This window comes from Eleutherodactylus coqui, chromosome 3 (genome assembly GCF_035609145.1).
Source record: "Eleutherodactylus coqui strain aEleCoq1 chromosome 3, aEleCoq1.hap1, whole genome shotgun sequence".
In the NCBI taxonomy this organism is placed as follows: Eukaryota; Metazoa; Chordata; class Amphibia; order Anura; family Eleutherodactylidae; genus Eleutherodactylus; species Eleutherodactylus coqui.
The window spans coordinates 279,395,915-279,408,163 of NC_089839.1; the positions used below are offsets into that span (position 1 = coordinate 279,395,915).

Below are 12,249 nucleotides of genomic sequence, written 5' to 3' on the forward strand. Positions count from 1 at the left end.
TCTGCTACTTGCCGTATCGTAATTATCCCTCTTTTTTTTTTAGCATTGCAAAACCCTTTATCTGAACACCAGTGTCTTCTAAATACCCTTAGAAGAAATGACTACTTAGGCTAGCATTAATTCCAATTTCTGAGTGCACACAGCCATGTAATATCACATATTACATTGTTCAGCCACAAAATAAGATACTTTTTTTCTTCCCCCTCTAGATCGAATATCACTTAAAGCTTACAAAGTGCCTAAAAAGAAGACTTTTGTATCAAGGCACTAAGCGGCTTCTTAATGCACAGTATGATTAGGGAGGCTAAAGTGTGGAATTATACAGAAGCATCCCGTATCTATTTAACCTGATTGGACATTAGAGTAATGGGCATCGTTAGTTAGAATTCTCTGTGTTCTACCGTAACTGGAAAGTAAGAAGTTTTGGTTTTAGTCACAAAAAGAATATTCAGGTTTCTACTGATCTGCCCCTTTTTACTTTAGGGTATGTTCACACGTAGCGGAATCGGTGCGGATTTTCCATAGCCGAAAGCCAGCACCAAAATCGGCGTCCATTTATGCGGCAAAAACTGTACGGAATTTCAACACGGAACATCCAGTTTTCGCTTGGCATGTCACTTCATTTGGAGATACTATTTTCCATATTGGAATTCCGCATGCGGATTTTGCCCATTGACATGGCAAATTACCCAAAAACTGAGGCAAAAAGCGCTAGTGTTTGAGGTGGAATTTTCCGTGGGAAATTCCATAGCGAATCCCGCCCTGTGCACATGTCCTTGGAGTGTTTTTTTTTTTTTTTTTCGCTTCTTCAAAACAAAAGGCCTTTAACACAGTAACCGGGAATGTTAGGCTGAAAAGACATATGTCCACCTAGTTCGGCCTTTAACCCCCTCCACCCAATGTTGATTTCACAGGAAGGCCAAAAAAAAAAACTATAAGGTAAAAGCCAATTTTCCTTATTTAAGGAAAAAAGCTCATTCCCAACTCCAAGTCTGACAATCAGAATAATCCCCGGATCATCGACCCTTCTGAACCTGCCTGACGCTGGTTGTTCCAGTTAAGCTTACAGTTGACTAAGACCAAGCATTCTCATTATATATACCAATCTTCTATGCGGCTCAGTATCAAGCGCCTTGTAAAAGTCCAGATACACAAGATACAGTGACTCCCCGATCCAGTCTAGAACTTGCCTCCTCGTAGAAGCTGCACAGGTTGGTGTGACAGGAGCGACCCCTCAAACCCGTGCTGATAGGACTTATACAGGTAATCCCCTTGACGGCCTCTAGGATGGCATCTCTTAGAAACCCTTCAAACAATTTACCTAGAATAGACTTGCTGGCCTGTAGTTCCCAGGTTTACATTTGGACCCCTTTTTAAATATTGGCATCACATTGGCTATGCGCCAATCCAGTGGAACAGACCCCATAACTATAGAGTCCTTAAATATAAGAAACAATGGTCTGTCTATTACATTACTTAATTCCCTTAGAACCAGGAGGGTCTCTTTTGCTTGTTTTTTTTTTCTTCCTTAAAGGGGTTGTCCCGCGGCAGCAAGTGGGTCTATACACTTCTGTATGGCCATATTAATGCACTTTGTAATGTACATTGTGCATTAATTATGAGCCATACAGAAGTTATAAAAAGTTTTATACTTACCTGCTCCGTTGCTGGCGTCCTCGTCTCCATGGTGCCGACTAATTTTCGCCCTCCGATGGCCAAATTAGCCGCGCTTGCGCAGTCCGGGTCTTCTGCTTTCTTCTATGGAGCCTTTCGTGCAGGATGCCGACTCCGTGTAGCTCCGCCCCGTCACGTGCCGATTCCAGCCAATCAGGAGGCTGGAATCGGCAATGGACTGCACAGAAGAGCTGCGGTCCACGGAGGAAGAGGATTCCGGCGGCCATCTTCACAGGTAAGTATAGAAGTCACCGGAGCGCGGGGATTAAGGTAAGCGCTCCGGTAAGCTTTCTGTACGTCCCTGCATCGGGGTTGTCTCGCGCCGAACAAGGGGGGGGGGGTTGAAAAAAAAAAAAACCTGTTTCGGCGCGGGACAACCCCTTTAAATTATTTTTAGCCATTTCTGCTTCTCTGGAAGCTAGGTGACCACTAAGATGCCATGTCAGCCCTGGCATGGAGTGTTACCTAACACTCTTGTGTTGCCTTATGAATGGGCAGCTTTGCCAGTAAGGAGACTGGGAAAACTCAGTGGTCTTCTGCTAGACACTGCTGGCTACAACAGTCCTGTGGGGTATATGCATTTTCACCTCTGCAGCCATTAAAGTTTGCTGGGGTCATTCCTCTGATTTATGAATCATTTTTTGCATTTGCTAAATCACTTTTTATTCAGATTTTTCACGTTGCATTTTTACAGACAATAAATCTTTTCCATTTTCATGCATCAAATTTTTTGCATTTGTGGCAACCTTTTAGTCTGTATTAAAGGCTACTTCAAGTGCCCCGTGTGGGGCAGATTGCTAAGGCAGCAGAATGCAGTCCTAAGCTCTCGCTCACGACCTGAAGGTTGTGCGTTCAATCCCCGCTTGGTTCAGGCTCAAGGTTGACTCAGCCTTCCATCCGAGGTCAGTAAAATGAGTACCCAGCTTGCTGGGGGGTAAAGATGACTGGGGAAGGCAATGGTAGACCACCCTGCGAAAACACTCACCAAAAAGCCTCACAATGTGCTTGCAACTGGGAACTTTGTCTAAAGCGGACAAGCACTTTAATTACATCTTGTTAGAAGGATTCTAGTTAAAACAATAAAACCAGCAGAACTTTACCATCCTCAGCCCCATGGTGGTCCTGGATTTTGTTGTGAAGTAGACACCACACGGTCCGCTGCAGCCAATCAGAGGTGTGGTGGCAGTTGGGTGCCATTCTCCTGGCATATCCACTCAAATAACTGGCAGCCATAATGATAATTGCACAATGCCCCACATACTGTCCAGCTCCTAGTCCTCCCAGCTATCAGCTTTACTTTGTGAGGAGCTCTGTGGCACGTATTCTGTTTTTTTGTATTGTGCCTTCACAGGGGCATTGAAGTATTATACAGCTTCCTTTATAAGCCACATGTCTGTAATACATCTACTGTACATGTTGGGCAAGAAATTCTGAATGGCTGCTGTTTAGAGATGAAGTTCCTGAGCAGCGGACCCCTCTCAAATACTCAACATTATTCAATGGGGTGTTAGAAAATGGTTTTTCTAAACCTCACAATCCAAGTTGGTTGTTTTACCGATTTTGTTTCTCTCGTTACTTTTTAGAAGACCATAAGTTTTTAACGATGCTCTTACCTTAGATGCCTCCCTTCTCTGTACCGTAGAATAGGGTATGTTGACTGTACATATGATGCTACCCTTTATAGTTTAACCCATTATTACATTAGTAAGATTGTGGCATTCTGCTTTGCTATTGTAGAGCATATTGCCCAAAGAAGAGTCCTCTCCAGTACGGAGACGGAGATTGGAATGGAGAGCTTTGTTCCCTGATGTATTTGTAAGTGATGGCCGCAGATGCCTCTCTTGGCCCGTGTGTACAGTGATGCTGGAAGCGATGGCGGACAGTCTAGCCAGCTCTGGGTCTGTCCCAGCTGAAAAATATTCTGGGCACTGAGGCCAAAATGTAGGCATGGACCATGTAGTAGGCGAGCTCTGGGAAATCTGTCCGGTACAGCAGCTGTTCTCTCCATATAGCTCCTAGTAAACTCTTCCAGCCGTTGAACGTCTTGGTGATCTTTCCAGCATCTCATCTTATGATGCCAACTAAACTTTTGCTACTCCAATTAGATGCTGGCACAGTGCGTTGTGAAGACCCCATACACATTAGTTTAGTCATCAGAACTTGCCAATAACTGTGGAGCCAGACGACTTTCTGATGTATACGGAGGCTGCTCAACTTTCCCCGACAGATGATGTTAGGAGGGGAAAAAGGATCGGGAAAGTTTAATTTTAATGCCCAATCTTTTTTCCCATCACCTGACATGTTGCGGCCTAAATCCCTAAACACACGAGCGTTGAATGTTCATGTAGGGGAGCCGGTGGAGGAAACTGCTATTTGATGGACGAATGACCCGTTGTTGAAGGTATAAGGTCAGCTGAAGGTATATGTGGGTTGTGCCTCAAATTCTGAGAGCTTACTTCGGACATCTGTGTGCTGTCCGAGTCCTGTGGGCGTTGAACATTGCATGTCTTTATTCTGGTCTGTAATATGGTTAAAAATTAGGTATAATACGATCCTTTTTCTTGGGGTGGGGGGGGGGAATCACGTCTGAAAAGCCCCATTAAAGTCAATGGACGAGTGTGCCGTCTGTATGCTGCCTTTTGCAAACATAGACTGCACATGAACAGAATATATGGATGTGCGAATATGCCCTAAGACTTTTTGGCAGAGGTGAGAAGAGAGGTTACGGAAGGACAGCTGTTTTTGATAGATGGCTCTATGAAAAGAATGTCCTTGAACCTTGTATGGCCCAACCTTTTGGGGAAATGTGGGCTGACAAATCCCAGGAGATAAGATGCTTCCAGACAACTTTATCACTTAACTTCCATCCCTTGTTGGGTCTAGTAGCCCAAAGGACTGACCAACTAATTGTGCCATTTAGTATTAAGGAGACAGACTCCGATTCCCTTCTGGTCCAAGGTGAATTAGACGTGCCAGATGTATTTCCTGGGCCCCTCTTGCTTTCCAGTGAGCATATCCAAGGTTTTAGGGAAAGAGGCCATCAGTTGAACTTGTCTACTTGCCGTAGGGAGTGTCTGACTCCATTGAGGTTGTCTCAGTGGCCTTTTCTTTTATTTGCACATCACACTGAGCTCATCTGTTGAGCCTCCGAGCGCTTGGCTTTCGGTATAGGCCTCCCCTGTACTCTCTAAAGCATAGACTGGTTGAATATGTATTCTGTTTTAGATGAGCCTGGCTGTTTGAACCGTGATCAAAGTATATTTTCTTTTATAGCTTGTTGTGTTGTCAGTCACAGTATTTTTCAGTTTTGTAGCTTTCAAGGTTTTATAACAAATTTACATATTGTGTGTGTATATATACTCGGTATTCACGTTCTCATTATTGGTAGTATGGGTAATCTCCATATTAGAGACCTTTTAAAGAAACAGTAATCTTAGAGATGAATGATAGAGTAGATAGGAGATAATCTTACCCCCACTGATTGTCTACAGTCTTGTAGAAATCCTGCTGGGAACCTAGGGTTAACTTCTGCTAATATGTTCCATTTTCAACTGGGGAACAGGGTGAAGCTTAAAGCTGCTCTCCCAACATCTCCCCTGAGATGTAATGTCCACGAGCTGCAGCAGCCGGCGTATGGGATGTCACAGGCTGCTGCAGCCAATGACCCAGCCTGGCACTCGATCGCAGAGCTCTGTGGCGTCCCGTACCCGAGCTGACTGCAGCCTGTAAGCAAAGACCAGGTTCAGAGAACACAGCTGTGGCGCAGAGGATGTTGGGAATCAGGAGAGGTGAGTATGAGATGGTTTATATTCATTGATGGGGAACCTCTGACGGGGCTGGCCGGCATTTTTTTTCTTTAATTAAGCGGCAAGGCAAAAGAATTATTACTTTTTTTCTCCGACTGTAAACTCAGCAGAGGGAGAAGGCTTCTGTAGTCACTTGTCTTACAGCCACACAAAGGATGTATGTGTGTATATATAATATAGCGTATATACGGGTATACACTGTTTTGTTAAAAAAAACACACCTAGGAGGAGTTTTGCTGCAAAACTTGACCTGCAGTTCCATCTCAGGTAGAGATTGTGGGGTGATTAGATGAAGGCTCTGGTATTAGTGTATCTTGACACCCCCGGAAGCTAGGGGTTTGACAGGAGGAACGCCCTTCTCACACACCCCAGTTTCCAATAGGGTCAAGGCTGCAAGGTCCTAGTAGCAGCATGTGCATTGCTTACTGCATGCCCTGCTGCCTTAGGCTGACGGTCACCGCTGTAACATGGCAGCATTAACTTCTCATAATGTAAGGCTAAAAAGAGAAGAGTCCGCATTATTGGGATGTGAGAAGCTGGATGGTCATATCCACGAATTGTCCCCCATTGGGACCGTTCTGACCAGACTGTTAGGGGGTGTTGGAACCAATGGATGCATGATGGAGAACCAGTAGAGAGGATCGTCTGATCGTCCGACAAGTGCAAGCGGCTCCAACTTTTTCATTGTCCGCCATCTGTGTGAACCATTTCTCGTCACTTATGGTATGAAGTCCACCCCCACACCCTACATTGTCGGTGACGTCGTTGCAGTGAGCTGGATATTCGGCTCATTTCAACAACTAAGCGGTCCCTTCGGTCGCTGCTTCAGCCATGATACGGAAGGGGATTGGCTTAATTATTTAGGTTAGCTTAACAGCCAGCCTCTAATGATGACATCACTGGGAATGGCGCTCTATACCATGTGACCCATATCTGAATCGGACCATAAGTAGATGTGTTGCCGCTGCTGGACTGGATCAGATATTTCCATTCCATGAGTAACCCCTTTAAGGGAAGATATGCTAGAATTTTTTTTTTTTTCCCGTTCATTTTCTGTTTTAGTGTTCCTTTTGTAAGAAGTCTAACATATTACATACATACGGTATGTCTTTCACCTGGTGTGTCTCAAGCATTCAGCAGAGTCACACTTCCCTTGGAGAAAGGGAGCTTCCTGTTTTAGGAGTCAGAGGGGGGGGAGGTTTTGTACTTTTTGATTTTTCATCTCAAAAAGTTTTATCTTGCTGACTTTTTTTTTTACCCTTATATTAGATATTTACCAGAAGACGGACTCCCAGCATTCACCAAGTGATGGCATATCCTAGCTATATACCATATCCCAGCTATGTATACCATCACTTTATGAGATGAGAATACCCCTTTAATGTTGCATCTGCACGTTCAGAGGTTTTTTTTCGTTACCGCCGGCTCCACCAAGTTCCGTGCAGTTGACAAACTTCAAGCAGAGCCCGCTAGCCGCACAATGCGTGTTTTTGCTTCTCTTCAGGACGGCTGCTATTCCACTGTTGCTTTTGATAAATGTCACACCACCGTTCTCCATTGTTCATACGGCTTAGAATCCACGCTCTTATCTTCCATTTTCCATAAGTCGCGCTTTGTTGTAGACTATTATTGGAATGCGCTTAATTAATTTCGCGAAGCAATATTATTTTACGCTTTTTCTTTCTACATATTTTTTTTTTCGTACGTCTAATATTTTTTTTCTTACTTTTTTTTTTTTTTCAACGCAGATGGTATTTTTCTCCCTTTTTCTTTAATCTTCTCGTCTGACGGCCCATATGGCAGAGAAGCGGCGCTGTCTCTTTAAAGCTCGGCCAGCTGTTCTGTTGCATTTCCCATTAATGCTTACAGCACCGTTCCATTCTTTTTATAGTTTATAAAGCGGGGATAGGGGGGGGGGGGTAAAGATCGCTCGAATTATGTGTATAGGGAAAAGAGGCGAGGGAAACCAAAACTCATTCACGGAACTGTCTGTGTCAGAGTAATCAATTAATAATTAGGCAACTAATTTTAGCCAGCCAAGGAATGATGCCGAAAGGGATAGAGAACGATTGCCCTGCGTTCACGTGTCGGCACATCGTGTCCAGGCCGGACGCCAGGAGGCAGAGGTTTGTTTCACTTGCTTACACATATCCATAGGGGGTATCAAGGCTACAAGGAGAATGGGTCATTTTAAAGCGATGTGCGCCGGATGGAGCATTGGATACATAGCCTTTTGTTATTTGCAGTGTTCGCAACCTTCGTAATGCCGGCGGCGCGTTCCAGGAGCGCACGTATTGTAGGAGTGCACCTTTTTAAACTTTCTCGTATTCTTCTCATCTCCACTAATGCCTTAGTTGGTATAAAAGGTTAGACATCATTCCTTCTTGAAAGACTCCGCCGCTGCCTTTAATCTTCCCATTTTACCGCAGTTCTACCGGAGCTTTGATTGAACGAATCAATATGTATTTGGAGTGTTGAATAGCGATCGCTCATGTGTGCCTTTGGCAGGTCATGGCGTGGAAGGTTTAACCGTTTAGGGCAATTCTAGAAGTGCTGCGCCTTTGTGCGCGATCGGCTACGCTATCATCTCCTCATCAGTGGCCCCACTTTGTCATTTTGCTTGAGGCAATGCTCTGGAGGAGGCTCATCTTGTCACTTAAATGTGCTTTTATCATATGAAAATGACATCAGAGGGACAATTGGTTGCCATTTAAAAGAGGGGAAAAAAACGGAAGACACTTTGTATCAAACCATCCGCCTACACATAATGTTAAGTGGGTTGTGTATACAAGCTGACAGCAGTGAGCTACTCGGCTTCAAGTTTAGAGGGGTTAGCTGAGAGGAGAACAAAAGGGTCTGGCCGGCCAAAGACGTCACACTTTTTCACAGTCCCTCGAGTATTTCAGCTTGGGCCTGTTCGAGCTGCAATATATAGACAGAAGCCCATGGAGAAGAGTGTGTGCTGTTTCTGTTGCTTCTCTCATACATAGGTACCCATTTTCAGTGATACCTCGGGTTAGAGTGCCCCAGCTTACAAGCTTTTTGACTTGAGAGCAGGCTCTTTCCAGAATTTTTGCTCTGATTTAAGAGCAAAAACTTGGTGTTACAATCCTTGTTCTCAATGGGGCCACCGCTGCAGCCGGTGGTCCCGTTGAAAGCAATGGGCTGTACTTTATATCAACCATAAATATGGCGCCCCGTTGTCATATTGCTGTCTAGCGGGTCAAAGGTTTCTAAGTATATGACTGTTCATACATATCGGTAATGTTGCAGAAGATCAATGCAACAGATTTAGGCTGGATTCACACCTTGCCATTAGAAATGCAGTGAGAAAAGCTACAGAATGCTTGTAGCGGATTAAGTCAATCCCCATTGCAAAATAGATGAAAGGTTGTGAATTTGGCAAATATTCCTGTTTTGTAAGAGTCCAATCAAAGAAGAACAATTTAAACAGCTCAACACAACTCCATATATAATAAGTGGCTTCTGCAAATTCAACACACAATGCCACTTTAGTACCTACTGCTTTCTCAGAATTATTCAACCCACTGAATAGAATCACTCATAAGCGTACACATTTGCAAATCAGGTTTTGTCTCAAGCACACCTGATGCAACTAATCAAGATCTTCATTAGTTGTATCAGGTGTGTTTGAGATAAAACACATCACATACCTGGACTGCGTGGGACTTTTTTTGACAAATGTTTTATTGCATGTTAGATTTATGGCGAAGTCTAGAGAATGGTCCAAAAAGTTAAGAGATCGTTGCACTAGTATTATAAACAGCACATGGTAGGTAGGGGGCCCTGTTACAGATTTTGCATCGGGACCCAAGAAGTTCTAGTTGCACCTCTGGTGAGCCCTTTAAAAAGTTTGTTCAGGACAAGAAAAAGTATGTGCTCTTCTAATCAATTACATCGCACATACATATTCCGCAGCGCTGTGCGCAGATCATCATCGTTCACATGGGCCCGTGTCCCCATGGAGTCTCAGGATTGAAATTCGCCTATTAGAATGTTTCTGAAGTATCATCTGGCCATAGATCATCTGCTATTGCAGTTCAGCTCCATTCACTTGAATGGAGAGGAGCCGCACCACCAGGCGCAGCCCATGGACAGATTTGGTGCCGTTTCTGCAAAACCTCTAGACCTTTTTTTTCTGTCCAATCCTGAACCAAACCCCTTAGGCCTCATGTCCACGGGGAAAATCAGATCCGCTGCAGATTCTCCATGTAGAATCTGCAGCGGGTCCCTCCTGCCCCGCGGACATGAGCGCCGAAAATAAGAATTTAAAAGTATTTACCATCCGGCGCGGGCGGAGAAGATCAGCTGTTCCTCACGGCCGGATCTTCATTTTCGGCCGGCGGATGAATTCCTGACGCCGGCGGCACGTCGCCGACGTGCCGCGCGCATGCGCCGGGCACATCCGCCGAGCCGAAGCAAGGAAGATGCGGCCGTGAGGAACAGCTGACCTTCCCCGCCCGCGCCGGATGGTAAATACTTTAAATTCCTATTTTAGGTCTCCCGCGGATCCGGACGGCTTCCATAGGCTTCAATAGAAGCCCGCGGGAGCCGTCCCCGCGGGAGACCCGCACGAAAATGGAGCATGGTCCGGATTTTTCCATGCTCCATTTTTTTAAAAATCCCTTTTATTGACGATCCGCGGGTATTTATCTACCCGCGGGTGGTCAATGCATCCCTATGGGATGCGGATCCGCATGCGGGAGATCCGCTGCGGATCTTAAATCATATTTTGCCCGTGGACATGAGCCCTTAAAGAAAGTAGATATTTCCTTTTTTGTTACTTGAACTGCTTTTCTCTTATGATGCAGATTGAGTCATAAGATAAAAGCTCTAAAAGCCTACGGAGGGGGGGGGGGGGTGCTGATCTCCGGATAGACCGTTTTCTAGGATCTGTTTCAGTGATTTTATATATTTCTGTGCTGTAAGACTGGTAGATAAAGCCTAGGCCTCTTGTCTCCCGCCCACACACAGTGATTGACAGCCTTGCTGTATGAGATTGTACATGACGGGAGCTGTCAGTCAGCGGTGTGTGGGCGGGGGAGCAGCGCCAGTGCTGCTTCACATCATACAATCCTCATGCCTCCAACTACATATCGCTAGGCTAAATATAATAAGACTTTTCAACCTTTTGTTAAATATTTCCGAGCCGGTGAGTGATCTCGACTTTAAAGGAAACCTCGCTGAAATCCAGAGTTTTTACTTAAAATCCTGGTTTTTGATACTTTTCTTTTGCATAGTAGGATAAGATCTATTGGACTTCAGGCTGTTGCATAGTAACGGTCCATGTGTGCATCAGGTGGCGGTTGCAGACCTCCATCATTCTGTGTGATCTCCTTGTAAACGATGTACGGATATTGACATCCCATCACTCCTCCTCCTCCAGAGCTGCCGGTAGTTGGCTAATGACACTGCTTCCTGCCATGGGAAACCATGATGAGTTTTGTCAGCATAATTAATGAACAGCTGCATTATTATGGCAGGTTAGGTATATTCGTATAGAGTAAAAACCAAGGCAATACGGTGTGTCAGCCGTGCAAGAATCAGACTCTTGGTTTGTAATGCCTTCCTTTTCGCCCATTGAAGTAAATTAAACTAAAAGGGGGGTGTTGGCCAACTTTTAGCAGTTTTGCTGTAGGAAGCGGACAGCTCCATATATTGCACAGTGGCCCAGGTTGGTACTGCAGGCTGTGTTCTTGCTGCATAAAATGTCTAGAAGCGGGACAGGCCCCTTTAAAGCAACAAAACTGCAACGTTTGCGGCACCTTGCAGTTTTTAATATCCAGAAGCTCTTGCAACAGCACGGTTTTCGGATGTAAAGTGTCAATGGTTCTAATTCTTGTTCATCAGCTGGAAACATAGACAATCTGCACTGCTGGCATGAGGATCCAGGGCTATGAACCATTGGCCTAATCTAATTGTCCCCCTAAAGAGCATTTGGGGAAACATTTATTCTGTGTCTGTCATTTTGGTCCTCGCAGCTCCAAACTTCCTTAGTGCACAATCCTCCTTGTTAAAAAGGTAATACCAGCAGCGATGGCCTGTCCCCCCAAAATATCACATGATCCCCATTACAGCTCCTAAGTGGCAGGTCTGCTTAGTCATGCAGTAGTACAATAGTTGCCGTCGCACTCAGCTTTCCACATGGCTTTCCATGGTCCTTGAATAGCAGATGTCTGGTTATGCTGCAGCACAGTTATGTATCCTCGCATGAGGCTCTGCACCCGCTCGGATACATGACCGCTATGACTGATCCATTTTCTAGAACATCCCTAGAGACCCCCATTACCTTATATGTGGTCATATTCCAAAGACCATAATGAAGGTTTATTTCATTAAACTCAGCCACCAACTTGTTGACGAAGGAGAATTTGTTGCCTAGTCGTTGCTTTTCAGCTCAACTAAAAAAAGTCGCTGGTCGATTCATTTTCGTCAGGTGTTAATAGGTCATCGTTGTCTTTCAACGGCTATCCAATGGCTTTGCAGGAAGGTCTCCACTTGTTAACCATGCACCTCCCACCCAATGCTGATTGGAGCCATTGCTATATGTAAAAGCAAACAAAAAACTGTCCGCTATCCATCACCGACTAGGACCGCCCCCTGGACTCCTAAACACAGACTGAGCAGAGATTTACATCAATAAACATACAAGTTATGCTAACTCTCTTCCCACACAGCTACCGTATATATCTGATCTAGTTAGAAACGATTACCAGTTCTTGGGCAGACGTCCAGTTCATCCCATTGT

At 44.9% G+C, this 12,249-nt stretch overlaps 1 protein-coding gene across 1 annotated transcript in view; it reads left to right on the forward strand.

The window, feature by feature from the left end:
- Positions 1-12,249, forward strand: part of COP1 (COP1 E3 ubiquitin ligase) — a 180,669-nt gene that overhangs the window by 120,216 nt on the left and 48,204 nt on the right. The gene's annotated exons all lie outside the window — the stretch shown is intronic.